The 27201-nt window shown below is 42.2% G+C and overlaps 1 pseudogene; it reads left to right on the plus strand.

Annotated features, from left to right (window-relative positions):
* The first annotated feature begins 264 nt into the window (after positions 1-264).
* The window catches only part of LOC111907299 (calmodulin-binding receptor-like cytoplasmic kinase 2), a 35675-nt pseudogene continuing 8738 nt past the window's right edge, over positions 265-27201 (plus strand).

A 27201-nucleotide genomic window follows, 5' to 3' on the forward strand; every position in this document is an offset into this window, starting at 1 on the left:
GACAGGGAAGATTGTCTCAGGAGACGAAAGTAGATGACTACTGACCTAGGGAAACAAAACCAAAAGTTAGAAAACAATAAACCTAAGGTTGAAGCGTCAAAACAAAATAAAATCAAAGTTTTTACAATCAAACGAAAAGATGAAACAACCCTGATAAAACGAACTTACTTGGTTAATTCTTCTATTGTAATACCTTGTTCTGTAAAAGGCTCACAAGGACCCAAGAAATTTTGGATTCCTAAATCTGCTTAATTATTTCCGGTTATGCATGACGAGCAGTTTGATGATGAATGGTACATTGAAAGTGGTTGCTCATGTCACATGACTGGGAGAAACGAAGAGCTTCGGGAGTTTCGAGCTCTTACGAATGGTGGATGTGTTAAGTATGGCAATAACTCATTTGGCACAATAAAAGGATATGGAATGATCACAAATGGCGAATTCTCGATCAGAAAAGTAGCATATGTAGGGGGCTTACAACACAATCTCATCAGTGTTTCACAACTAATAGTGGGAACAGGACTGAAGGTTTCGTTCGATGATGAAAGATCTGAAATAGTAGAGAAGAAATCCAAAACAGTTTCGTTAAAATCCAAAAGAAAAGGCGAAATGTACCCACTAAACCTAAATCCCATTCGAGGAAAGCCAGTTGTGTGTCTGCTAACGAAAGCACACTCATGCAAAAGTTTGTTATGGCACCGAAGGCTCTCTCACCTCAACTTCAAAGAAATCAACAAGCTAGTTCTTGGAAATCATGTGCGCGGACTTCACATACTCAAGTTTGATAAAGAACATTTGTGTGCTGCATGTGAAATGGGAAAGCAAAACAGAAAAAGTCATCCAACTCGTGTCAACACAAAGATCATCGAATCACTTGAGCTTCTGCATATTGATTTATGTGGACCTTCGGCTATTGAAAGCATTGGTGGTAACAAATATATACTCGTAATTGTAGATGATTTTTCTCATTTCACCTGGTTGTTCTTTCTTAAACAGAAATCAGAGGCTACACTAAAGCTCAAGGTTTTCATGAAGCAAATAGAGCTTCAACTGCGTAAGCTGGTTCGAAATATTCGAAGTGACAATGGGTTGGAGTTCAAGAATAATGAATTTGAAGACTTTCTTACTGAAAAAGGAGTATCTCATAACTTTTCTACTCTCAACACTCAACAACAAAATGGTGTCGTTGAAAGGCGAAACCGCTCATTGTGTGAAGCAGCCCGATCCATGCTCAGTTTCGCCTCGTTACCTTTATATTTATGGGTTGACGCTATTGCTGTTGCTTGCTACACACAGAACAGATCTCTTCTCAACAAGCGTTTTTCTATTACTCCCTATGAGATCTTGAACAATTGTAAACCAAATGTCAAGTTCTTCCATGTGTTCGGTTGTAGATGCTTTATTTTCAATTCAAAGGAGCACCGAAACAAGTTTGATGGCAAAGCTGATGTAGGAATTTTTGTTGGCTACTCATTAAAGTCCATGGAATATAGGGTTCTGAACAAGCGTTCCAAGAAAATTGAAGAAACCTATTATGTCACCTTTGATGATAACTACGTCAATAAGCTTCAAACAACCGAAGGTTCAATGGAGGAAATCTTTCCAGCGTCTAGTAAAGTCACTGTTTCCAGTTTGAATCTATTTGAGTAATACATGTCATTATTTGAAGAACCAGAGAAAGCCATTCACTCTGAAGCAAAGGAAGATGACAATAAGATTGATACCTTGAAGCGAATCTCCAGAAGAAAGTTCTACATTTCAGGGGGAAGGTTCATCTTCATCAGATGACCCTGAATACCATTCCAGGGGGAGAACCCATCAACCAACATATCAATCGAACGTCCAATTGACGGGGAGAATTCAATGCTTGAAGCCGAAACTGTCTCATCATTTGAGGGGGAGAATGCAAATACAAATGATGCTGATACTCAGTCAGATTTCGAAGAAGAAGTAAATGTTGAGTTGGATCCCTCCAATGATCCAAATTACTCTCCTCTCACCAAATGGAAAAAAGATCATCCAAAAAACCAAATCATTGGTGATTCACCAGAAAGAGTTCTTACTCGTTCTCAACTGAAAGCGAAGCAAACTGCATTATTCTCTCAAGTGGAATTTTGCATGTTTAATTCGTTTGTCACCAAAATTGAACTAAAGACTATCAACACTGCACTCGATCATTCTGATTGGGTACAGGCAATGGAAGATGAACTCAACGAGTTTGAGCGAAACAAGGTATGGAGACTGATTCCTACACCAAAGGATGCATCTGTAGTTGGACTGAAATGGGTATTTTGAAACAAAATGGACAAAGAAGGGAGTGTAATTCATAACAAAGAAAGGCTAGTTGTAACATCCGGATTCCCAAGTACCCTATGTTAAGTATTTATATTGAATTTGTGAGAGGGACTCAGCGAGTAGGCGCTCAGACTCGCTGAGTGGGATCGCGTATCTTTTGGTTTGATTTAATGAGGGACTCGACGAGTCCATGAGTGGACTCGGCGAGTCCACGCTGTTTAATGTAACCCTAATTTCTTGGGTTTGGGACCTATTTAAGGACCCTTATAGCCACCATTTGCGGCTACCAGACCCTTGAGAGAAACCGTAATAGTGTCTGAGCGTTTGTGAGAGAGAAGAAGCCATTATTTGACCTTTGTTGGTTGGTTTTACAAGAAGAAGTTGATTCCAGCTTAGAGGAGGCTAAGGAGGTTGCATATTTGTGGATTTCAAGCAGAGGGCATCGTCTTTGAGGTAGCATATCGATCCTCTTTCTGTTTTGATAAAGAATCCATGGATCTAGGGTTTCCTATACCCTTTATTGGGTCGATTTGTTGGGAATATGGTCCCTTATCATCTTTAGATTTCATATCTGGACCCATAGTGGTCCAGAGGATGTTATCCATCTTGCTTTATGTTGTGTTATGGAAGAAATGGACTTAGGATGTTGTATTTGGGGCTATTTATTCAAGTAGAGTTATTTGGACATTGCATGGGTATCAAGATCGAACTTTTACGTGTTTATTGAGCTTGGGAAGGTCAGGTCTATGGATTAGAGGAACAAATATGACCTCAGAAGGCCATTTGAGTTTGAGCATGGCGGCAACTCACCGAGTTCATAAGTGGACTTGACGAGTCGAGTCGGGGTTTGTCACACCCCCGAACCAGACGGCGGAAACGTCCGGGGGCTGTCGTGACTCAATTGAATACCATAACATTGAATATATATGAAACATAACAACATTCGTCACCATTCATTAACATAGTACAACCAGTAGTGTTTACATATCATACATTGTTTAAACATTACATTTCCCAAAAAATTAATTTGTTCAATTCATACAAAAATAAACTGCAACCGTCACTGAATATGATTTCCCTTGATTCACTGGTTCCCTGAGAATACAAGTATTTTGAAAAACGTCAACATATGAAATGTTGGTGAGTTCATAAGTAGTGTTTGAAATCGAATGTTTGTATTGTTTGAAGAACCACCAGAAAATCCGATATTTTCTGAAAAGATAAGCTTTTGAAAACATTTGTGAAGATCCATAGGTATGCTTGTTTGATTCTATACTTGTAAAAAAAAAAATGTTCATTGAAAATGTATGCATTTCAAATTTGTAAGTATTGAAAACCCTAGGAAAACCCGATGTTCTCCTAGTTCCTTGAATTACGTGATGTTACATTGAAACCATTGCATAGCGTATAGTGTCAGTCCCAGGCGACGTTGGAAGGTTCTCGAGCAGGATTATTTACTACAAACCCGCGTTACACAAACGCCCAGTTTATAGTTATACTAACGACTCCGAAGGCGTCGTCAGTACTAATCGCGTTATCCAATCGCCCTGACTAGGTGTAGTCCCACATCCGAAGAGAAAGAGATCACGAAGACCCCGGTAACTCCATTAGCCGGTTGGGGATAAAATGTACGAGGGGTCCCCGACCCGCCTCGCATGAAATGTAGACTTTACTAGCAATACCAAAGGACCCTTGGGGACCAGCAGTATACAAGCCATTGAAAGTCCCTTTACGTTGTGTCGGATCGGTAAAACCCAACACTCCGTAAAAAAAATGTCTTCGGGCCTTAAGATCAGGTCATTGGGCTAGCTAGGCTCAACGAACAAGATTTTACACTTGTGGGGCCCAAAGATGGTGCGTAGACGTCTGTGCACACTCGCATGTATATGTATTACCAAACGTTACTTGTATGAATCGTAGTGTCGTAGTGTTAGTAGTTGTAGATTTCTATTGGCTCGAGACCGAGCCAATTCGTTTAACAACGACTTTTGGTATTGTAATGTATTGTATTTCGTCGATGTTCGCGGTGCCATTATTTGATCAAATTGTGTATATTGAACTAGCCTTGAAATATTCCTGTTTTCAGCCCCTCATTATTTGTAAAATTTACATTTTCAACCCTTTTTATTAAATACTTCCCGGTTTGGTCCTTAAACTATTTTTCTTGACATTTTAACACCAAAAATTATTGAAATTAATATTTTTTCAGCATATTTTTCATAGAAAACAGTTTAAGTCCCTGAAAATGCAATTTTCTCGGTTTTAATCCCTTCTTTTCGCAACTTTGACAATTTTGGCCCAAGTTGGAAAATTTTTGCAACTTTGGTCCTTTTTAAATTTAAAAAGCATTCTAAACCTTTGAAAAGGATTTGGAACACTTATAGTCCACTGTTTTACAGAAAGTTACAGTTTTGGCCCTCCAAAACAGAAAAATTCGCATAATGGGCCTTATTGGGCCGAAATTTTCATTTTTAGCCCATTAAGCTTGGAATTTATGTTTTTAATCCCCTAAATGAGTATATTTCCAGAAATTTATTTATAGAAACTGTTTTGGCACACTTCATCCATCAGAATCTGTGAAATGTCAATTTGGGCCCTTATTTTTGCATTTTTCACATTTTAGGCCCAAAATTTGTGTTTTTAACCCAAAGAAAATTATTACTAAACCACTTAGCCATTTTTCTTGAAGCACTTTGTGTTTAGAAATATATTTGAAGCTAAAATCATTTAACACAAGATATATCTCGGTTTTGATGAGTTTTAAGGCTAGATCCAACATAAAAACACATAAAAGCATACATATAAGCATGGAAATCATACAAGGCATACAAAACACATATAGATCTACACTTTCACTTGTATTCCCCCCCCCACAAAACTCATAAAAACAGAAAATAGGGGGTATGAAGCTCACCTTGGGTGTGGGGGCTCGGTTTTGCAAAGAAAATGGAAGGAAAATGAAGTGATTTTCGGCCCTAGCTCCCCTTGATGTAGATCTCGAGTTTAAGGAGTTTTCTAGGAGCATGATTACCAAAATTGTTTAAGAGAAAGGATCTAATAATGAGAAAAAGAGTTATAAATTCCTTAGATATGTGTAACTTACCAAGAAGTGATGATATTTTCTTGAAATCCGCTTGATGCACAAGCAAAGTTTCGAGATTTTAAATGAAGAGGGAGGATGGTTTCTTGAGTAATCTAAAGAGTGTTTGTGAGAGATTTGTGTGTGTGTGTGTGTTGTGTTTGGCCGAGAGCAAGAAGAAAGAGAGAGAAATAGACATGAAGTGATACATGCATAGAGATATGAGACATGTTGCATGGAAAACCAAGAGATAAAAATGAGGTGGCATGGTAATAGTCAACTTCTCCTCTTGGGCTTTTCTTGGGCCGAAATTTGGGAAGGAAGAAAGATTTTTGGGCTCTATTGCCCCTAAGCCCACATAGGAGTTAAGTTGAATGATTTTTGGCCCAAAAAAAAAATATAATATGATTTTTACATTTTGTTGGGCTAGTTTAGGTTATCCTTGGTTCAAAGCTTCCAATTCATTTCATTATAGGCCCAACATGGCCTAAAATGTTAAAATAAATAAGAGTGGGTCCAATTAGAGCCCAATTAGGGTTCTAAGCCCATGATAGTCTAATTGGAAGCTTATTGGCCCATTTGGATCCAATAAGGAAGTTCTAGCCTAAATTAGACTTAACAAGAACTTCTAGGGTCTCCAATTGTTTGATGACTATTTGTAGTTCTAGCATGTTGTATTTACTTGAAGTTTTTGATTCACATTAACTTGAATGTATAGATTACATGGCTCAAAATTTACAGTTGTGACATCATCCCCCCGTTAGAGGGAATTTCGTCCCGAAATTCTGTTTGAAAGCTAGATTTGAGAATTGCTAGAATAGGTGAGGGTACTTCTGCTTCATTTGATCTTCGCGTTCCCACGTGAATTCTGGCCCACGCTTTGCGTTCCACCGTACCTTCACGATCGGGATGCGACTTTGTTTAGTACGCTTCACCTCCCTGTCCATGATTTCGATTGGTTCTTCGACGAACAGGAGATTCTCATTGATTTCGATTTCGTCAAGAGGAATGACGAGAGTTTCATCTGATAGGCACTTTTTCAGATTAGAAACATGAAACATGGGGTGTACACCGTTTAGCTCCGCGGGTAGTTGTAGTCTGTAGGCTACCGGACCTATTCGGGCGACGATTTCGAAAGGTCCAATGTACCGTGGGTTTAGCTTTCCTCGTTTTCCGAAACGTATAACCCCTTTCCAGGGTGAGACCTTCAACAATACTCGATCACCGACCTGGAACTCTAAGGGCTTTTGCCGTTTATCAGCGTAGCTCTTTTGCCGGTCACGCGATGCCTGTAATCGAGCTTTGATCTGGACAATCTTTTCTGTGGTCTCGCGAATGATTTCCGGTCCTGTCATTGCCCTATCCGACGTATGTGTTCTTGCTAGCTGGGTGTCACCTACTTCAGCCCAACATAACGGTGATCTACATTTACGCCCGTACAGTGCTTCGAAAGGGGCCACCTTAATGCTCGAATGATAACTATTGTTATATGAAAACTCGATCAACGGTAGGTGGGTATCCCAAGACTTTCCGAAGTCTATCACACATGCACGAAGCATGTCTTCAAGCGTCTGAATGGTTCGTTCGCTTTGACCGTCCGTTTGTGGGTGATACGCGGTGCTCATATCAAGATGAGTTCCCATGGCCTTGTGGAGCGACTGCCAAAAGCGTGACGTGAACCTACTGTCCCTATCCGAGATGATAGATTTTGGCAGTCCATGAAGTCTTACAATCTCTCGTAGGTACAAACGCGTCAGCCTCTCCATCTTGTAGGACTCTTTGATGGGCAGGAAATGGGCAGATTTCGTCAGTCGGTCGATTATTACCCATATGGTGTCCAATCCGTCCGACGTCTTGGGCAGCTTGGTCACGAAGTCCATAGAAATCCCCTCCCATTTCCACTCAGGGATTGCCGGTTGCTGTAACAATCCGGAAGGTTTCTGGTATTCCACTTTTACTTTGGCACACGTAAGGCACTTACTAACATAAGTTGCGATTTCCGCCTTCATGTTAGGCCACCAATAGTGCTGCTTAATGTCCAAATACATCTTGTCCGAACCAGGATGAATGGAGTATCGTGTCTTGTGGGCTTCCTTCATAACGGTCTCCCTGAATCCTCCGGTTTTTGGAACCCAAATACGATTCATGAAGTAGTGTACCCCATTCTCTTTGACTTCCAGGTTCTTCTCCATTCCGCGCAATGCCTCGCTAGTTCTATTTTCCGCTTTCATAGCCTCTGCCTGGGCTGATGCAATTTGAGTGGTCAGATGAGACTGAATGGTTATCGAGTGCGTTTTCGTACGGCGATTTGTGTATTCCTTCCGACTTAATGCGTCAGCTACCACGTTGGCCTTGCCTGGATGGTACTTGATCTCGCATTCGTAGTCGTTTAACAATTCCACCCATCTTCGTTGTCTCATGTTCAGCTCCTTCTGATTCAAGATGTGCTGGAGGCTCTTGTGGTCCGTAAAGATGGTGCACTTTGTACCGTACAGGTAGTGCCTCCAAATTTTTAGAGCGAAGACCACGGCTCCCAGTTCTAGGTCATGGGTCGTGTAATTTACTTCGTGCGTCTTTAGTTGACGGGACGCATATGCTATCACTCTTCCACGTTGCATGAGAACGCAACCTAAGCCTTGATTTGACGCGTCACAGTAAACTATAAAATCTTCCGTTCCTTCAGGTAGAGATAGTACAGGAGCGCTGCAAAGAGCTTGCTTCAAGGTTCGAAACGCAATCTCTTGTCGGTCTGTCCACTTGAATGGCACACTCTTTTGCGTAAGCAAGGTAAGTGGCTTGGCGATTTTAGAGAAGTTTTGGATGAATCTCCTATAGTAGCCTGCTAGGCCTAAGAACTGACGAATTTCTGTGGGCGTAGTCGGAGTTGCCCATCCTTCCACAGCTTTGACCTTAGAGGGATCCACATGAATTCCATCTTGGCTAACTACGTGGCCTAAGAAATTCACACTCCGAAGCCAGAACTCGCACTTGGAGAGTTTGGCGTAAAGCTTTTCCGTGCGCAGAGTCTCTAAAATTTGTCGGAGATGACGGCCATGCTCCTCTTTGCTTCGAGAATAGACGAGGATGTCATCGATAAACACAATGACGAAGTTGTCCAAGAACGGTCGACAGATTCGGTTCATTAGGTCCATAAATGCGGCAGGTGCATTTGTTAGACCGAAGGGCATTACGACGAATTCATAATGTCCATAGCGGGTTCGAAAAGCGGTTTTTGGAATATCCTCTTCTCGGACTTTGAGTTGGTGGTATCCGGACCGTAAGTCTATTTTAGAAAAGTAGCTAGCTCCTTGGAGCTGGTCGAATAGATCATCGATTCGCGGGAGTGGGTAGCGGTTTTTAACAGTGAGTTTATTCAACTCTCTGTAATCGATGCACATTCTGAAAGATCCGTCCTTCTTCTTGACAAAGAGCACCGGAGCTCCCCATGGCAAGTAGCTAGGTCGGATAAATCCCTTGTCCAGAAGCTCACTGAGTTGGCTGGACAATTCCTGCATTTCAGCAGGTGCCAATCGATATGGTGATTTAGCGAGAGGAGTTGCTCCTGGAACGAGGTCGATTCGGAACTCAACCTGTCTCTCTGGGGGTACTCCTGGAAGATCTTCAGGAAACACGTCCGGGAATTCACACGCTACTGGAATGTCTTGGATGTTAATTTCTTATTTGGCCTTGTCCACTATGTGGGCCAAGAACGCTAAGTTGTTCTTTCGCAGATGTTTTTGTGCTTTGATGCACGAGATAAGACGAAGATTCGTGCTAGGTTTGTCTCCGTAAATTACTAGGGTTTCGTGATTCGGGAGACGAAGGCGAACGGCCTTCTCGTGGCACAAAATCTCAGCATGGTGGGGGCTTAACCAATCCATGCCGATAATACATCGAAACTCCTAATTGACACTGGCATCAGATCTATTCGTAAGACGTGTTGGTTAAGGGTTAGGGTACATCCAGCGTAGATTTCCCTAGTGGATTCGGTCTTCCCATTGGCCATTTCCACCGTATAGGTTTCATTTAGCTTTTGGGGTTGTTGTTTTAATAAATGTTTAAACTTCTCGCTTACGAAACTTCGCTCCGCTCCGGTATCGAATAAGATGCATGCATGAGTGTGGTTTAGGAGGAACGTACTGGTCACAACTGCGGGGTCCTGAACTGCATCACTCTGACCCATAGTCAGCATTCTTCCTGCTCCTCTGTTTCCTGAGTTGTTGTTGTTGTTAGGGCAGTCTCGACGGAAGTGTCCCGTCCTTCCACACCCGAAACAGGTGTGGCTAGGCCCTGCGTTGTTGCTGCCGGCATTGGTGTTGTTGGTATTGCGGTGGTTGTTGTTGTTGTTCTGGTTGTTTCCCTGACTCTGGTTCTGAGAAGGATAAGTCCTGCAGAACCTTGCAGTGTGTCCCCTTCGGTTGCAACTGGTGCAATGGAACTCCCTACATTCTCCTTGGTGATGGAAACCGCACTTGTTGCATTTGGGATGATTGCCGGAATAGGGTCTTGAAGTATTTGAAGCAGCTGAGGCTGGGGCATGTGATGTGACTGGTACCGGCGCAGTGACAGCGTGAACTGCCACTGTTTGCTGCTTTTTAGAGGTCTCGGGACCCTGGCGCCCCTTCCTCTTGTTGTTCCATCCTTTCTTACCATCACTCTCCTTCTTCTTCTCAGTCTCTACCGGTTTCTCGCCCCTTTTGTGGTTATGATCATATAGCCTCTTTGCCAATCTCTTCGCACTGTCAAAAGTTTCAGGGTTCGCAGCTATCACATTCCCTTGAATGGGGGATGTCAGTCCCCAAATGAATCGTTCAATCTTCTTCCCCTCTGATGTGATCATACCCGGGCACAACAGAGATAGTTCGCTGAATCTCGATATGTAAGCATCGATGTTCCCATTCTACACCGTGAGATTCCATAGTTCCTGCTCCATCTTCTGTATTTCGCCTCGGGGGCAGTACTCAGCCGTCAACATCTCTTTCATCTCTGCCCAGGGAATAGAGTTGGCGACAGGGAGTGTCATAGCTTCCACATGACCATTCCACCAAGTGAGTGCTTGGTCCACAAAAGTGCAGGCCGCGAACTTCACTTTCATCTGCTCGGGGCACTCGCATATCTCGAATACCGACTCTACCTTCTCGATCCATCGCTTTAGGGCGATCACTCCTCCGGTACCGTTGAAAGTTCGGGGTTTAGCGTTCGCAAAATCCTTGTAGGTGCACGTTTTAGTGAGTCCTTGGTTCGTCCCGTTGTTCGAACTTCCGGATCCTTGCCCGTTACCTCCTCCGTTGTTCCCTCGGTGAAGTTGTGCCATAGCCGCTGTGACTGCAGCAGACACGGCTGCCTGGAAAGTAGTGGAGTCAACTTCCGGCGGGGTTGGTTCGGGATTTCCGCGAGTAGCTGGGCGAGGCATCTTTCTGTCATGAAACGGAAAGATGTTGAGTGTACGTGGTTTCTGTGAGGTGGCGACTCTACTAACTAGGTGTATGGTGCGAACCTAAACATTACTATCATCAAGCATGCAATCATAATGTCTCAACACATAGCAACTGAGAATAATTTAGCAAATCACGCAAAAGTTTATTAATATTATCCGCATTTAGTACAAGAAAATTTGCTCGTAGGAGCATACATAAGTAACGCTAATCCGACAGCATAACGGCTCCATGAGTAGTGTAGTCACTTAAACATAGAGCCGGAGTACATAACATAGTTACTAATATCCTACTACGATAGGTCTATCCCTAACCGCGATGAGCTGCGTCAGGAGGTGGTGCTGAAGTCATATGCCGAAATGTTGCACCAGTAGCTGCGCCATCTCTGCCATGTCTCCTATAACCTCATCCCTCTCATGCTCTGCTTGCACTGCCCGAGCCTCCATAGCATACAGCTGTTGTCGCAGTGCAGCGATCTCAGCTTCGAGGGAACGGTTCTCTCTTGGGGGGTTCACTGGTGGGGCAGGGTGATCTGGTTGTGCCTCGTCCTCGCATGGCGGGATGGGGTCCTGGTCCCCGACCCGGCCGTCTTCATCGTCATCGTCGAGCTCTCCAAATTCGTAGTCAGTGTCTACGTATTCGTCGGGTCCGACATCGTGTGCTTCGCCTGGATTCCCTCCTGGCTCATCCACAAGCATCCCGTGAGCTACTAATGCCTGATGAAACTGGATACCCTGCTGCTCCTCCTCGGGCTCCTCCTCCTCCTCTAGCCACCCGTTGTTTCCCTGATTGGGGAAGTAGGGGTCTCCCGGGTGATGAAAGCCAGCCATGCTGTCTGCGCGAGTACGTAATTATGCTACATTATTCCTAGGGTACTATGACTATTACACAGACTAAGCAAATATTCTCTTTTTGAGTGATAGAGGGTATAATTTTTAGGTTCCCTGGCTATTCCGATCTCATCAAGACATGTGTTAGTTTTACCTTGGAGAGAATGTAGTTGATCAGGCTACATTCACTCCTTGGTATCACTAAGAACACTCCCGAGTTAACCGAGATACCAGCATTATGGTGTTTGATTCAGCGTTAGGTCCTTATTCCTAATGCAAGCAAGTGTATTTTATTTATTTGTTTTGTTCAGAGTTATGTTAGTCCTTCTTTTTGGTTTATAGTTGCATATCAATGTATGGCTCGACATGCTAGTTCACTATAAACAAAGCTCTGATACCAACCTGTCACACCCCCGAACCAGACGGCGGAAACGTCCGGGGGCTGTCGTGACTCAATTGAATACCATAACATTGAATATATATGAAACATAACAACATTCGTCACCATTCATTAACATAGTACAACTAGTAGTGTTTACATATCATACATTGTTTAAACATTACATTTCCCAAAAAATTAATTTGTTCAATTCATACAAAAATAAACTGCAACCGTCACTGAATATGATTTCCCTTGATTCACTGGTTCCCTGAGAATACAAGTATTTTGAAAAACGTCAACATATGAAATGTTGGTGAGTTCATAAGTAGTGTTTGAAATTGAATGTTTGTATTGTTTGAAGAACCACCAGAAAATCCGATATTTTCTGAAAAGATAAGCTTTTGAAAACATTTGTGAAGATCCATAGGTATGCTTGTTTGATTCTATACTTGTAAAAAAAAAAATGTTCATTGAAAATGTATGCATTTCAAATTTGTAAGTATTGAAAACCCTAGGAAAACCCGATGTTCTCCTAGTTCCTTGAATTACGTGATGTTACATTGAAACCATTGCATAGCGTATAGTGTCAGTCCCAGGCGACGTTGGAAGGTTCTCGAGCAGGATTATTTACTACAAACCCGCGTTACACAAACGCCCAGTTTATAGTTATACTAACGACTCCGAAGGCGTCGTCAGTACTAATCGCGTTATCCAATCGCCCTGACTAGGTGTAGTCCCACATCCGAAGAGAAAGAGATCACGAAGACCCCGGTAACTCCATTAGCCGGTTGGGGATAAAATGTACGAGGGGTCCCCGACCCGCCTCGCATGAAATGTAGACTTTACTAGCAATACCAAAGGACCCTTGGGGACCAGTAGTATACAAGCCATTGAAAGTCCCTTTACGTTGTGTCGGATCGGTAAAACCCAACACTCCGTAAAAAAAATGTCTTCGGGCCTTAAGATCAGGTCATTGGGCTAGCTAGGCTCAACGAACAAGATTTTACACTTGTGGGGCCCAAAGATGGTGCGTAGACGTCTGTGCACACTCGCATGTATATGTATTACCAAACGTTACTTGTATGAATCGTAGTGTCATAGTGTTAGTAGTTGTAGATTTCTATTGGCTCGAGACCGAGCCAATTCGTTTAACAACGACTTTTGGTATTGTAATGTATTGTATTTCGTCGATAGTCGCGGTGCCATTATTTGATCAAATTGTGTATATTGAACTAGCCTTGAAATATTCCTGTTTTCAGCCCCTCATTATTTGTAAAATTTACATTTTCAACCCTTTTTATTAAATACTTCCCGGTTTGGTCCTTAAACTATTTTTCTTGACATTTTAACACCAAAATTTATTGAAATTAATATTTTTTCAGCATATTTTTCATAGAAAACAGTTTAAGTCCCTGAAAATGCAATTTTCTCGGTTTTAATCCCTTCTTTTCGCAACTTTGACAATTTTGGCCCAAGTTGGAAAATTTTTGCAACTTTGGTCCTTTTTAAATTTAAAAAGCATTCTAAACCTTTGAAAAGGATTTGGAACACTTATAGTCCACTGTTTTACAGAAAGTTACAGTTTTGGCCCTCCAAAACAGAAAAATTCGCATAATGGGCCTTATTGGGCCGAAATTTTCATTTTTAGCCCATTAAGCTTGGAATTTATGTTTTTAATCCCCTAAATGAGTATATTTCCAGAAATTTATTTATAGAAACTGTTTTGGCACACTTCATCCATCAGAATCTGTGAAATGTCAATTTGGGCCCTTATTTTTGCATTTTTCACATTTTAGGCCCAAAATTTGTGTTTTTAACCCAAAGAAAATTATTACTAAACCACTTAGCCATTTTTCTTGAAGCACTTTGTGTTTAGAAATATATTTGAAGCTAAAATCATTTAACACACGATATATCTCGGTTTTGATGAGTTTTAAGGCTAGATCCAACATAAAAACATATAAAAGCATACATATAAGCATGGAAATCATACAAGGCATACAAAACACATATAGATCTACACTTTCACTTGTATTCCCCCCCCCCCACAAAACTCATAAAAACAGAAAATAGGGGGTATGAAGCTCACCTTGGGTGTGGGGGCTCGGTTTTGCAAAGAAAATGGAAGGAAAATGAAGTGATTTTCGGCCCTAGCTCCCCTTGATGTAGATCTCGAGTTTAAGGAGTTTTCTAGGAGCATGATTACCAAAATTGTTTAAGAGAAAGGATCTAATAATGAGAAAAAGAGTTATAAATTCCTTAGATATGTGTAACTTACCAAGAAGTGATGATATTTTCTTGAAATCCTCTTGATGCACAAGCAAAGTTTCGAGATTTTAAATGAAGAGGGAGGATGGTTTCTTGAGTAATCTAAAGAGTGTTTGTGAGAGATTTGTGTGTGTGTGTGTTGTGTTTGGCCGAGAGCAAGAAGAAAGAGAGAGAAATAGACATGAAGTGATACATGCATAGAGATATGAGACATGTTGCATGGAAAACCAAGAGATAAAAATGAGGTGGCATGGTAATAGTCAACTTCTCCTCTTGGGCTTTTCTTGGGCCGAAATTTGGGAAGGAAGAAAGATTTTTGGGCTCTATTGCCCCTAAGCCCACATAGGAGTTAAGTTGAATGATTTTTGGCCCAAAAAAAAAATATAATATGATTTTTACATTTTGTTGGGCTAGTTTAGGTTATCCTTGGTCCAAAGCTTCCAATTCATTTCATTATAGGCCCAACATGGCCTAAAATGTTAAAATAAATAAGAGTGGGTCCAATTAGAGCCCAATTAGGGTTCTAAGCCCATGATAGTCTAATTGGAAGCTTATTGGCCCATTTGGATCCAATAAGGAAGTTCTAGCCTAAATTAGACTTAACAAGAACTTCTAGGGTCTCCAATTGTTTGATGACTATTTGTAGTTCTAGCATGTTGTATTTACTTGAAGTTTTTGATTCACATTAACTTGAATGTATAGATTACATGGCTCAAAATTTACAGTTGTGACAGGGTTGCCCCGCGATTTGTGACAGGTGTAACCCATCGAGTGGAATGATGACTCGACGAGTCAATAGAGGCTGAAAGGATTCAGAAAACCGCATGGACTCGCCGAGTCGCCCATGTGCACTCGACGAGTCGGGTAAAAGTTGGACCATTGACTTTGGTTGACTTTAGGGTTCTGGTCAAGGCTGATTCAGGAGGGTTCAGGGAAGGGTAGAATGTTCTTTTACCCAATTTGTAAGATGAGATCATGATATAATTCTGATCAGGATGTTATTTGAATAATAGGAGGAGGCTAAGTCGGGACGTTGAGCACGAGAGCTTATCCGACTTCGTTGAGGTGAGTCTTGTCACTATACTGTACCTGGAAGGGTACCTATATGTGACCGGAAGGTCTTATATTCTATGAGAATTATGAGTTGTATGTTGTTATGTGATATGTATGTGTTATGTATGTTATGTGTGTTATCGACCGGAAGGTCAAGAGATTATGGACCGGAAGGTCAAGAGGTTATGGACCGGAAGGTCGATGCGGGTAGGACCGGAAGGTCTACCGGAATTTGGGACGGAGGTCTCTGAGGCACATGGATCGGAAGATCCTACAATGTTATGTCTTGGAAAGGCGTATGTGCAGTATGTGGTATTTTGGGGAAATCACTAAGCATTTACGCTTACAGTTGTTGTGCTATGTGTTTCACGTACTAGCGAGGATCGCGGGAAGGCGCCGACATGATCCGTACACACTCATAGAGATTATGTTTGAGATTCTGGGAATTGTTTTGTTATGATGACATTGGCTACATTATGTTTTGATATTGTTTTTGATGATTAAAAGTATGATTTTAAAAATGAAAAATTGTTTTGAAAATTTACGTTGTTACAAGTTGGTATCAAAGCCTTGGTTTGAGGGATTTGGGTGCATCATTGGATGAAACTGAACTCAAATTGAGGATATGAGAAAGTTTTTCATAAAATAAACAATTTTTCTAAGGGAGTAAAAGATTTTGAGAAAAGCAGAAAGAAGTAGTGTGTACGATCAACCAACGCTTGAACGGTGATTTCCCAAAATACCCTTACATTATGTTTTATGAGATATGTTATGATATGATATGCATGCTAGAGTTGGCTAGGTATTCATATTAGCACTAGAGTGGCCTGATTTTTTGATGCCTTACCCTAGGAAGGATTTTGTTACTATGTGATGCTTAAGAGGGAGTAGGTAGCAGTGAGGAACTGATAAGAGGTCTACCGAAGGGTAGCCTATGCCAGTGAGATATAGAGTAATTGTGATATGGGATCCAAGGAAGTGGACTTAGGGTGAATACTGATGCGGTGTAGATGGTAATATAGGGCCCGTACTACTGAAGACACTGGAGTAGTGCACACTCTAAGTAAGAATCCTTTGGGTACTAAGGAACATGTAGGGTCGAGTTATCGAGTGAGAGCATGCTCAAGCGAGTCTCTGATATTATTATGTTGTATTTCAGAGAAATCATGGTTGGGACATGCCACAGACCAGAGGCGAGCGGTATGAGTGACGAAGAGCTTTGTCAAATGATCCACGATGAGGTGGCAGCGGCGATTCGAGCCAAGATTCCAGAGATGTTTGGGTCTATCAAGACCACATTGATTGAGACTTTTGATGAGCGATATGCAGCGGTGACTGAGGCCGCGGGTGCTATAGCTACCGCAGCTGTGGCTGCTGCCAGGCCCCAAGGAGTAGGGGGGTAAACGAGCCGAGCCGAGCCCGAGCCTGACCAAGCTCGAGCTCGGCTCGTTTAATTTGAGGAAGCCCGAGCTCGATTCGAGCCTTAAAATGAAGCTCGAGCTCAACTCATGAACAATTTAGTGGGCTCGCGAGCCTAATCGAGCCTAAACGAGCCTCTATGTATATATATATATATATATATATATATATATATATATATATATCTATATATATATATATATACATATATACACACACACACACACACATATATATATATATATATACATATATATATATATATATATATATATATATATATATGTATATATATATATATATATATGTGTGTGTGTGTGTATGTGTGTGTATATATATATATATATATATATATATATATATAGAGGCTCGTTTAAGCTCGTTTAGGCTCACGAGCCCCATTAATTGAAGCTCGGCCCGAGCTCGTTTAGTAAACGAGCCTCATATCTAGGCTCGAGCTCGGCTCGGGCTCGTTTAATTCGATCTCGAGTCGAGCTTTTAACGAGTCGATCCCGAGTAGCTCACGATTAGCTCGGCTCACCTTTCGGGAGTTCAGCAACACGAAGCCACCCGAGTTTGATGGGACGCAAGATCCGATCGATGCGATGAGATGGATTGCTGATATTGACGGATGCTTCTACACGTGTTCATGTCCGGAGCATCTGAGGGTACGGTTCGCGTTGAAACAGCTTCGCTTTGGAGCGAAGGACTAGTGGAAGTTCATGACGGCAAGCCTCACTATTTCAGAGATTTTAGAGGTGACTTGGGAGAGGTTCACCACCATGTTCAGAGATGAGTATGCTCCCTCGGTGGAGAGGGAACAGTTGGTTCAGGAGTTCTTGACCCTCAAGCAGGGTACTGATTCTGTTACTGTGGTTACCAGGAAGTTTCATGAGAGGGAGATGTTCTGCCCTAAGCAGGTGTCTTCTGAGCAGGCACATATGAGCCAGTATTTGGGCGTTTTGAGGAGAGACATTCAGGAGTTCGTGTCAAACTCGACTTACAGGACATTTGCTGAGCTCCAGGAAAATGCTCGGAAGAGGGAGATTGAGTTGGAGACTCATGCCAAGGAGGAGGCCGAGTCTCAGAGGATAGATCGGCGGCCGGCACAGTCTCAGCTGGCAGCCAAGTGGGCCAAGTCCGCTGATACGAGATCTGGAGGCCAGAAGAGCCACACTTGCGGAAAGTGCGGTAAGGGTCATGATGGGATCTGTCGATCGGGTGCTTGCTACAAATGTGGCAAAGAGGGGCATATCGCCAAGGATTGCCCCAAGGGATTTATGGTTTTCTTTCAATGCAACTAGACTGGTCATCGGAAGGCCAAGGCACCAAAAGCTCGCGGGAGAGCTTTCCAGTTGACAGCGGAGGAGGTCCGCGCGGTGCCCGATGTTGTGGCTGGTATGCATTCTTTATTTATTTATGTTGAGTTAAGATATTGTGCTTATATGATGGTACGCATAGGTACTTTTCTTGTGAGTTCTGTACCTGCCTTAGTTTTATTTGACTCGGGGGCGAGTCGATCGTTTTTGTCGATAGCGTTTATTCGGCACATCAACAGCAGACGAGAGGCGTTGATTCGACCTCTGCGAGTTTCCATAGCTGACGAGCGAGTGGTGTTTGTGACAGAGGTGATACGAGGATGTGTACTCGAGATCTGCGGTGTTGAGTTCCCAGTAGATCTGGTCCCGATAGCAATGGGGGACGTGTGTGTCATAGTGGGCTTGGATTGGTTGAGCCGATTAGGCGCTGTGATAGACTGCGAGCGGCAGTTGGTGACGATACGTGTGACAACCCAAAATTTCCATTATGTACAAGCAATATCACTTCAATAGAAGTTTTAACAGTCACAGTTAATTTTCAGACTTTTCGTATAAGTTAGAGTACTTCAGGGTTTACACTTCAGGAAATATCAGGAGAGTGGATGCACTAGTGTTTTGTGCAACACTGTTATTCCAACACTCTGTTATATTAGAAATCATTTCGGGAATAAAAATATTTTCTGCCAAAAATATCTCATGACTATAAATAGAATTCTGAACCATATTTACACATTAGTTACGTTTGCAACTAGAGAAAAGCCATTTTCTCTCTCACAGATCTTCGGGTTTTTATCCCAAATCATGAGTACTTCAATCTAGTTGTATTATATATCTTAGATTGTTCTTAATTACATCAAAATCACGACAGAACAACAAGATCTGTGAGTTTACCGCCCAAGAACACTTGGGGAGTAAACTCCATTTTAAGGGCCAAAAGTGTCCCAAACACCCTCAAATCCTTAGAACTCAAACTAGAAGCTTCCATTACATGTTTTAGACCACAAAACAATTAAGATTCATGGCTAGAAGTGAGTTCACGGCCAAGGAAGTTCTTAGGCCGTGAACTCCATGTTTAAGTGCCAAAATGCCTTAAAAACCCTCCTTAATACAAGAGACTAAATGGGACATGTACCTAAATGAATTTAGGGATAGAAAACAACCTCAAAACACCAAGGAAATGGTGTTCACGGCCAAGGAAGTTCTTGGGCCGTGAACTCCATATTAGGGTGCCAAAGTGCCCTAAATACCTTCTCTAGGCCAAGAGATAAACATAACACTTTACCTTGTTGTGTCTAGGACCCAAAACAATGAAAATATCAACACCCATGCATGTTTACGGCCGCAAACACATGACCAAATGGTCCTTGGGCCGTAAACTCAAGTTAGGGATGTTTTGATGCCACAAACACTTCCAAAGGCTTAGTCTTGAAATTAGAATGCTTCCTTATGACCTCTAGGACCCTCATAAACATAATTGCCCATGAGTTTACGGTAGTAAACTCATTTGGGCCGTGAACTCCTTAGAACTTCAAAGAAAGTGGGTTTTCTTCATCCTAGGTTAGAGCTAATGTCCCTAAATCATTCCCTAGCCTTCAAACTTGCATTCCCACATGAGTAGCCATGAGTTTACGGCTGTAAACTCCCTTGGGCCGTGCACTCATGGTAGTAAAATCATGTGAGTGCCTTTATACCTTCCTATCTTGAATCACATGTGATTCCAACACTTGGTGAAGGTGTTACCTAGTCCCGGAAGGTGTTTCCTTTCATATATATGTTATAAACACTCTATTCTTGTCAATATGTGTCCTTATATATCATTTAGGACTTATTGTGTCTCGGGACTTCATTCGTGGAACTTCTCATCCCTACACGCGTACCCGCTAGAACCACTCACAACAGGTGAGTTCATACCCCTAAATGAATATTTTAAATGTTTTTAAATGCGTTAATGGGGGGAATACAAGTAGAAAACAACATGTCATTAAATCACTCATATATATTTTTTAACTGTGTTTTAATCCAGCAGATTTCACATACTACAAAATGTGATGCATGAAATGGTTTCCTATCTTAAAATACCTTGATAAAAAAAGTATTAGTTTTAAAATGTTTATTAACATGACATCAAGTCACTCTTAATTGTTATTCAAAACTCTTAGATATCTTGCAAAACCATTACCTTTACCTTCTTGAAACAACTAATTACCTTGTAGTTATTTATCATAGGGATAATTAGAAGAAACAAAACATTATTCCTATTACAAGAATCACACAAGAGTTAGTTCATTCATGAGCCTTTACGAGTACATTACCTGATACATGAGTACCTTTACATATGCTTACATGATACATAAATACTCTTACATGAACAGATTACATGAATACCTTTACGTAGATACATCTACCTGTGTATACTTACATGAATACTTGAAACTCGATTCGTAAAGATGATTTATTAGTACCTCCAGTAAATCATCCAACCCATCCCAGTTCAACAGGAGTCAGTCACGGGACTAACCATTCCTGGAACCACTGTTCGCTAAAGAGGTTAATGGACATCTACGGATGCGCAAGGTTATTACTTATATTAGGATTCAGATACGGGATTAACCATTCCTGGAACCTACTGTTTGCTACAGAGGTTAATTGGACAATCTTCGGATGTTCATTAGGTTATCTATTTCACTTACAGGATTGTAGAGTCAGTTACGGGACTAACCATTCCTGGAACCTACTATTCGCTACAGAGGTTAATTAGACAATCTTTGGATGTTCATTAGGTTATACATATCACTTACTGCGATGGCGTGTCAGTCCTGGTATCCAGGGATAACACTTACATGGTTATATTTTTCCTATTTACTTTATTTTGTGATATATTCACATAAACGATGAGTTAGACTAAGTACTTTTAGTACTAGCCAATAGAAAGGAAAAACTATCATTTTACTTACAAAACATTTGGGTCTTGGTAGAAGACTACATTGTCATAACAAAACATTCGGGTCTTGGTAGAAGACTACATTTCATACTAGTAGGAAATAAGGGATTTCTTAGGGTTTTTCATACTTATATCAACTGTCTTACTTAAAGGTTTTACATGACATTCATAACAGCTTTTCAAGGCAAGACAATGACACTTAAATACTTATGAATCCACCAGCTTTAAAGTTGATACTCTCTTTCAAAATAACTTGTATTCTCAGGTCATCAGTAGACAGGTACGGTGGCCAGGTTTTAAGAAGACGGAGCAGACAAGTCTCTTCTTTAATTTTGATTAAATATTTTTGGTGTCTTATTACAATGAAAGAACACACATGTATAAAAACTTTACTTATAATGCAATGGACGATGTTGTTGCTTGCTTACTATTTTACACTGTTGTGATACTGTACATGACGTCCTCCACCCCCGAATGCTTCCGTCGTTCTTGGTTTTGGGGTGTAACAGATTGGTGTCAGAGCATTGTTTATAGTGAATATAGTATATCAACCCATAAAAGATATACTAACTATAAATACATTGGGATTAAAACACTCTGTCTAAGTGTTATACTTTTAAATAATAAAATATTTAAGTAAGTATACGTGCATGCATTCATACTAAAATTAGTGTCGCAATGACAAGAACAAAAGTATTACGATTGTTGAATATCACAAGTAAGCCTGGGGATATATAGTCAGTCTTGGGAATGGCATAGCCTGATCAACTATGCAGGTCCAAGGAGTGATTAGCATATGCCCAAGAATGGTTGTGATGAGTCAACAAGTCTAAAAACTTACCAACACAACCATAAAGAAATACCATAGGGGTATTTGGTATTACTGTAATTATCTTAGTTAGTTCGTCTAGTTAGCTATTTCTTATATCCCTTTTCTAGCGTAGATTAAGTTGGCTGGATTTCACCATGGCGATCCGTACTTCCCAAACCAAGGCAACGCTGGATGGCTAGAGGAAGAACCAGAAGATAATCACCCAATCCCTTTGGATGATCACCATGCTGAGGGTTTTTCCAATAGTTCTGACTCGGAGCCTGAAGTCAACAACCTATCCCTAGCCGCTCAAAACCCAAACCTGAACCCCCGTCCCGCATTTCAAGGGCCCACACCTTTGTGGGCCACTAACTTGAATACATGGAGTCATGAACATGGTCAACCCATCCCCAACAACGGAGACCGAAGTTTCTACAACCTCACTGAAGGAGGTTCTGCTGATAGAGTCCTACCCATCATGGTTCGTAGGATTTCTTGGAACATGATATTGGGTCAATCAGCTATCAATCGAGTCTTGGAGATTGATGCCAACTCTGGCATCAACACAGTCCGCATTCGCCAACTAGAGTCGGCTCATGAAAGGACTCTGGTCCATAATGCAGCTCTGCAGAGAGAACTTGCTGAAACTCAAGCTGAAGTTAGGGAACTTCGAGCTCAGCAAGTGAGAGCTGACAGGCGTATGAGGGACATGGAACGTCTACTATCTGGATCAAGAACTCATGCTAACAGTTCTCGTCGCCGATAGAATCTCGACGACTCATCTTTTGGATATAACCAAGTTTATGTAAAACTATGGTCTAATTTCCTATCTTTATAAATCTTAGACCTGTTACGTCTTAATCTAGTTATTGTTTTGTCAAAGTTTTCATATCTTGGTTGATGTAAGGCCTACCCCTAGGCCATTTTTCCCGAACTTGTTTACATCTGTAATCCCAGTATTATTGACAGATGTCTAATCTTATGGAAATTATTACCCAAATGCTGTCATCTTCATTTAATCATTCTATTCATTTTGTTGTTGGGCTATGGGGAGTTAGTCCATGAGACACAGTCATTATTCATTTATTCTTATCCATGTCGCCATCTTTTAAACGTATAGTTAAAGATGCCGCCTCGCAGAAATCCCAGGCGTAACCCAATCAACAAAACACCAATACCACCACCTCCACCACCACCTCAACCTCCTCAACCACCTCCTCCCTTCGATGCCACTATGTTCCAGGCAGCTTTCACAGCAGCAGTTGCAGCTGCTGTGTCAGCAATCAACGCTCCTGTCCCTAGTGGATCGGGAACAGGTGCACCTCCCTCGAACCACGCGAAAGCCATGGACACCCTCGGGAATGCACCTATAAGGACTTCACGAACGCTAAACCCCGCAGGTTCAATGGAACTGGGGGTGTTATGGTGTTGAGACAATGGATTGAAAAGATGGAATCCGTCTTTGAAATCTGCGCTTGTCAGGAGGGCAACAAGGTCAAGTTTGCAGCTTGTACCTTCTCTGGCAGAGCACTAACATGGTGGAACGGCCATGTTAAGTATCTGAATTTGGTGGTGGCGTATTCCATCAGCTGGGAAAAGTTGAGAGACATGCTGATGAAAGAGTACTGTCCTCGAGGTGAAGTACAAAAACTCGAGTAGGAATTTTGGGGTCTTTAAATGGTTGGATCCGACATCACGACCTACACAAATAGGTTCTGTGATCTGGCAAACCTATGCCCTGATATGGTTGCTCTAGAGAGCAAGAAGATAGAGAGATATATTTGGGGACTGTCGCCCCATATCCAGTCAAGTGTGTTAGCTTCCAGGCCTATTACTTTCAATAGCGCCAAGGAACTGGCACAATCTCTCATAGATCACAGGAAACCTTAGAACCCAACAATCCCTGCACCTGTACCACCAAAGGCCAACAACAACAAGAAAGGGTGGTCTAAGAGGAAAAGATGGGCTTCGTAAGAATCTTCCAAGAGACAACAACTTGTGGCAATCAATGCTGCCATAGTAACTCATGTTGTCCTTGCGAACCGCTTACCAGTAAAAACATATGCTGGAACCCTTCCGAAGTGCCCCAAGTGCAACTTCCACCACCACGGACCTTGCAAGGAGATGCAGTTCTCTAACTGCAACAGAAAGGGGCATACAGCCCGTGTCTACAGGACGCCAACAACTCAGGCCGCCCAGGTTCCTAACGCCGGTATGGGCCAAACTTGCTACGGTTGTGGCGAAGTGGGCCACTATAAGAGGAACTTCCCTAAAGCGGGGATGGCTGGAGGAGTTGGAAGAGTTATGGCCCTAGGCCACGAGGAAGCGGTAGTTGATCCTACGATAGTTACTGGTACGTTTCTCCTCGATAACTCATATACTTGCATACTTTTCGATAGTGGAGCAGAGAAAAGTTTCGTAAGTCACAAATTTGCACACTTGCTTAAACAAAAACCCTGTGCATGAAATAATTCATTCACGGTAGAAATGGCTAACGGGAAAACGGAGAGTACTAACTACATATACGTAGGATGTACTTTAACTTTAGATGGCCATACTTTCAAGATAGATCTCATGCCAGTCCAAATTAAATGTTTCGACGTTATCATCGGCATGGATTGGTTGAGTCTTCTTCGCACAGACATCATGTGCTTTGAAAAAGCAGTTCGTCTTAACCTTCCTAAAAACGAAACCTTAGTTATCTATGGAGACAAACCTAGTACAAGCCTTCACATCATTTCATGCATTCAAGCCCAGAAGTGTTTGCGAAAGGAATATCATGCATTCCTCGCACACGTCGTCGATACAAGTCAAGAAATGAAAGACATTCAGAACATCCCAGAAGTACACGACTTTCCCAACATCTTCCCAGAAGAACTTCCCGGTTTACTACCGCAACGCCAAGTCGAGTTCAGAATCGACTTAGTGCCAGGAGCTACCCTAGTAGCCAAATCTCCTTATCGTCTGGCACCGGCCGAGATGCAGGAACTTTCCAGTCAACTTAACGAACTTCTCAAGAAGGGATTCATTCGACCAAGCTTCTCACCATGGGGAGCACCGGTCTTGTTCGTCAAGAAGAAGGACGGATCGTTTCGCATGTGCATCGACTATAGAGAACTCAACAAACTTACCATTCAAAATTGTTATCCCTTGCATTGCATTGACGATTTGTTTGATCAACTTCAAGGAGCCAACTACTTCTCGAAGATAGATCTACGATCCGGATATCACCAACTACGAGTGTTAGAGGAGGATGTTCCCAAGACAGCCTTCCGAACTCGTTATGGACACTACGAGTTTGTACTGACGCCGTTCGGATTAACTAATGCACCCGTAGTATTCATGGATCTGATGAATAGGGTGTGTCGTCCTTACTTGGATCAGTTCGTCATCGTCTTCATTGATGACATACTCATCTACTCTCGAAGTAAGGAGGAGCATAGTCAACATCTCCGTAGAGTCTTAGAAACATTGCGAGCGGAGAAGCTCTATGCGAAGTTCTCCAAGTGTGAATTTTGGATTCGACGAGTCGAATTTTTGGGCCATGTTGTTAGCGAAGAGGGAATACACGTGGACCCTTCCAAAATTAAAGCCATCGAGAACTGGTCAGCACCGAAGACACCTACAGAAATTCGTCAATTTCTAGGTCTGGCTGGCTACTATCGCAGGTTCATTCAGAACTTCTCCCGCATAGCAAAACCTCTTACAACCCTGACCCAGAAGTGTGTAGCCTTTGACTGGGAAGAGAAACAAGAAAGAGCGTTCCAAACGCTCAAACAAGCTTTGTGCACCACACCGATACTATCCCTCCCCGAAGGGATAGAAGACTTCGTGGTCTATTGCGATGCATCAAATCAAGGACTCGGATGTGTTCTGATGCAGCGAGGTAAAGTCATAGCCTATGCCTCGAGACAGCTGAAGACACATGAGGTTAACTACACCACCCATGATCTTGAACTGGGAGTAGTTGTATTTGCTCTGAAGATCTGGAGACACTACCTGTATGGTACAAAAAGCACGATCTTTACAGACCACAAGAGTCTACAACACCTCTTTGACCAGAAAGAGCTCAACATGAGACAATGATGGTGGGTAGAGCTACTCAGTGATTACGAGTGCGAAATTCGTTATCATCCGGGTAAAGCCAATGTAGTAGCCGATGCCTTGAGTTGAAAAGAATATATTGGTCATAGAGTCAAATCTTTGACTCTAGCTATCCATTCACACTTGTCCACGCAAATTATGGAGGCCCAGCTCGATGCTTTGAAACCTGAAAACATGGCTGGTGAATCCCTTATAGGGATGGATAAGAACTTGGTAGTCAAGGGTGGCGGAGCCTTATACCTCATGGATCGGATCTGGACACCGAGACACGGTGGCTTCAGAGACTTGGTCATGACCGAAGCTCACAACACTCGTTATTCCATCCACCTAGGTTCAGATAAGATGTATCTGGATCTTAAAAAGTTATACTGGTTGCCTAACATGAAAGCAGATATTGCTACCTTCGTAAGTAAGTGCCTTACTTGCGTGAAAGTGAAGGTCGAATACCAGAAACCCTCCGGTCTTCTACAAAAACCGGAGATACCAGAATGGAAGTGGGAGCGGATCACTATGGACTTCATAACCAAGTTGCCCAAGACGACGGGTGGACTTGATTCCATATGGGTCATCGTCGATAGACTGACCAAGTCTGCTCACTTCTTGCCAATCAAAGAAACAGACAAGATGGAGAAACTCACATGAACATACATAAGGGAGATTGTAAGACTGCATGGTGTTCCTATATCCATTATCTCAGATAGAGATAATAGATTCACTTCGAAGTTCTGGCAGTCGTTACAAAGTTCCCTAGGAACTAGGCTGGACATGAGTACGGCCTACCATCCACAGACCAACGGGCAAAGTGAGAGGACTATCCAGACCTTAGAAGATATGTTGCATGCCTGTGTAATTGACATTGGAAAAGCTTGGGATACCCATTTACCCCTCGTCGGATTTTCCTACAACAACAGTTACCACACGAGCATAAAGGCAGCTCCATTCGAGGCCCTCTATGGCCGAAAGTGCAGATCCCTTCTGTGCTGGGTTGAGGTGGGTGATACCCAGTTAGCTAAGGGACGAGTTCCTGAAAGAACTCTCACAGGTCCGGATATCATTCGGGAAACGACAGAGAAGATCGTTCAAATTCATGAACAATTGAAAGCCTCTAGAGACCGACAGAAAAGCTACGCTGACAAGCCAAGGAAACCATTGGAATTCCAGGTAGGCGACCGAGTCCTACTGAAGGTCTCACCCTGGAAGGGCTTAATACGCTTTGGAAAGCGTGGGAAGGTCAATCCAAGATACATAGGGCCTTTCGAGATTCT

The sequence above is a fragment of the Lactuca sativa genome, chromosome 8 (assembly GCF_002870075.4).
Source record: "Lactuca sativa cultivar Salinas chromosome 8, Lsat_Salinas_v11, whole genome shotgun sequence".
In the NCBI taxonomy this organism is placed as follows: domain Eukaryota; kingdom Viridiplantae; phylum Streptophyta; class Magnoliopsida; order Asterales; family Asteraceae; genus Lactuca; species Lactuca sativa.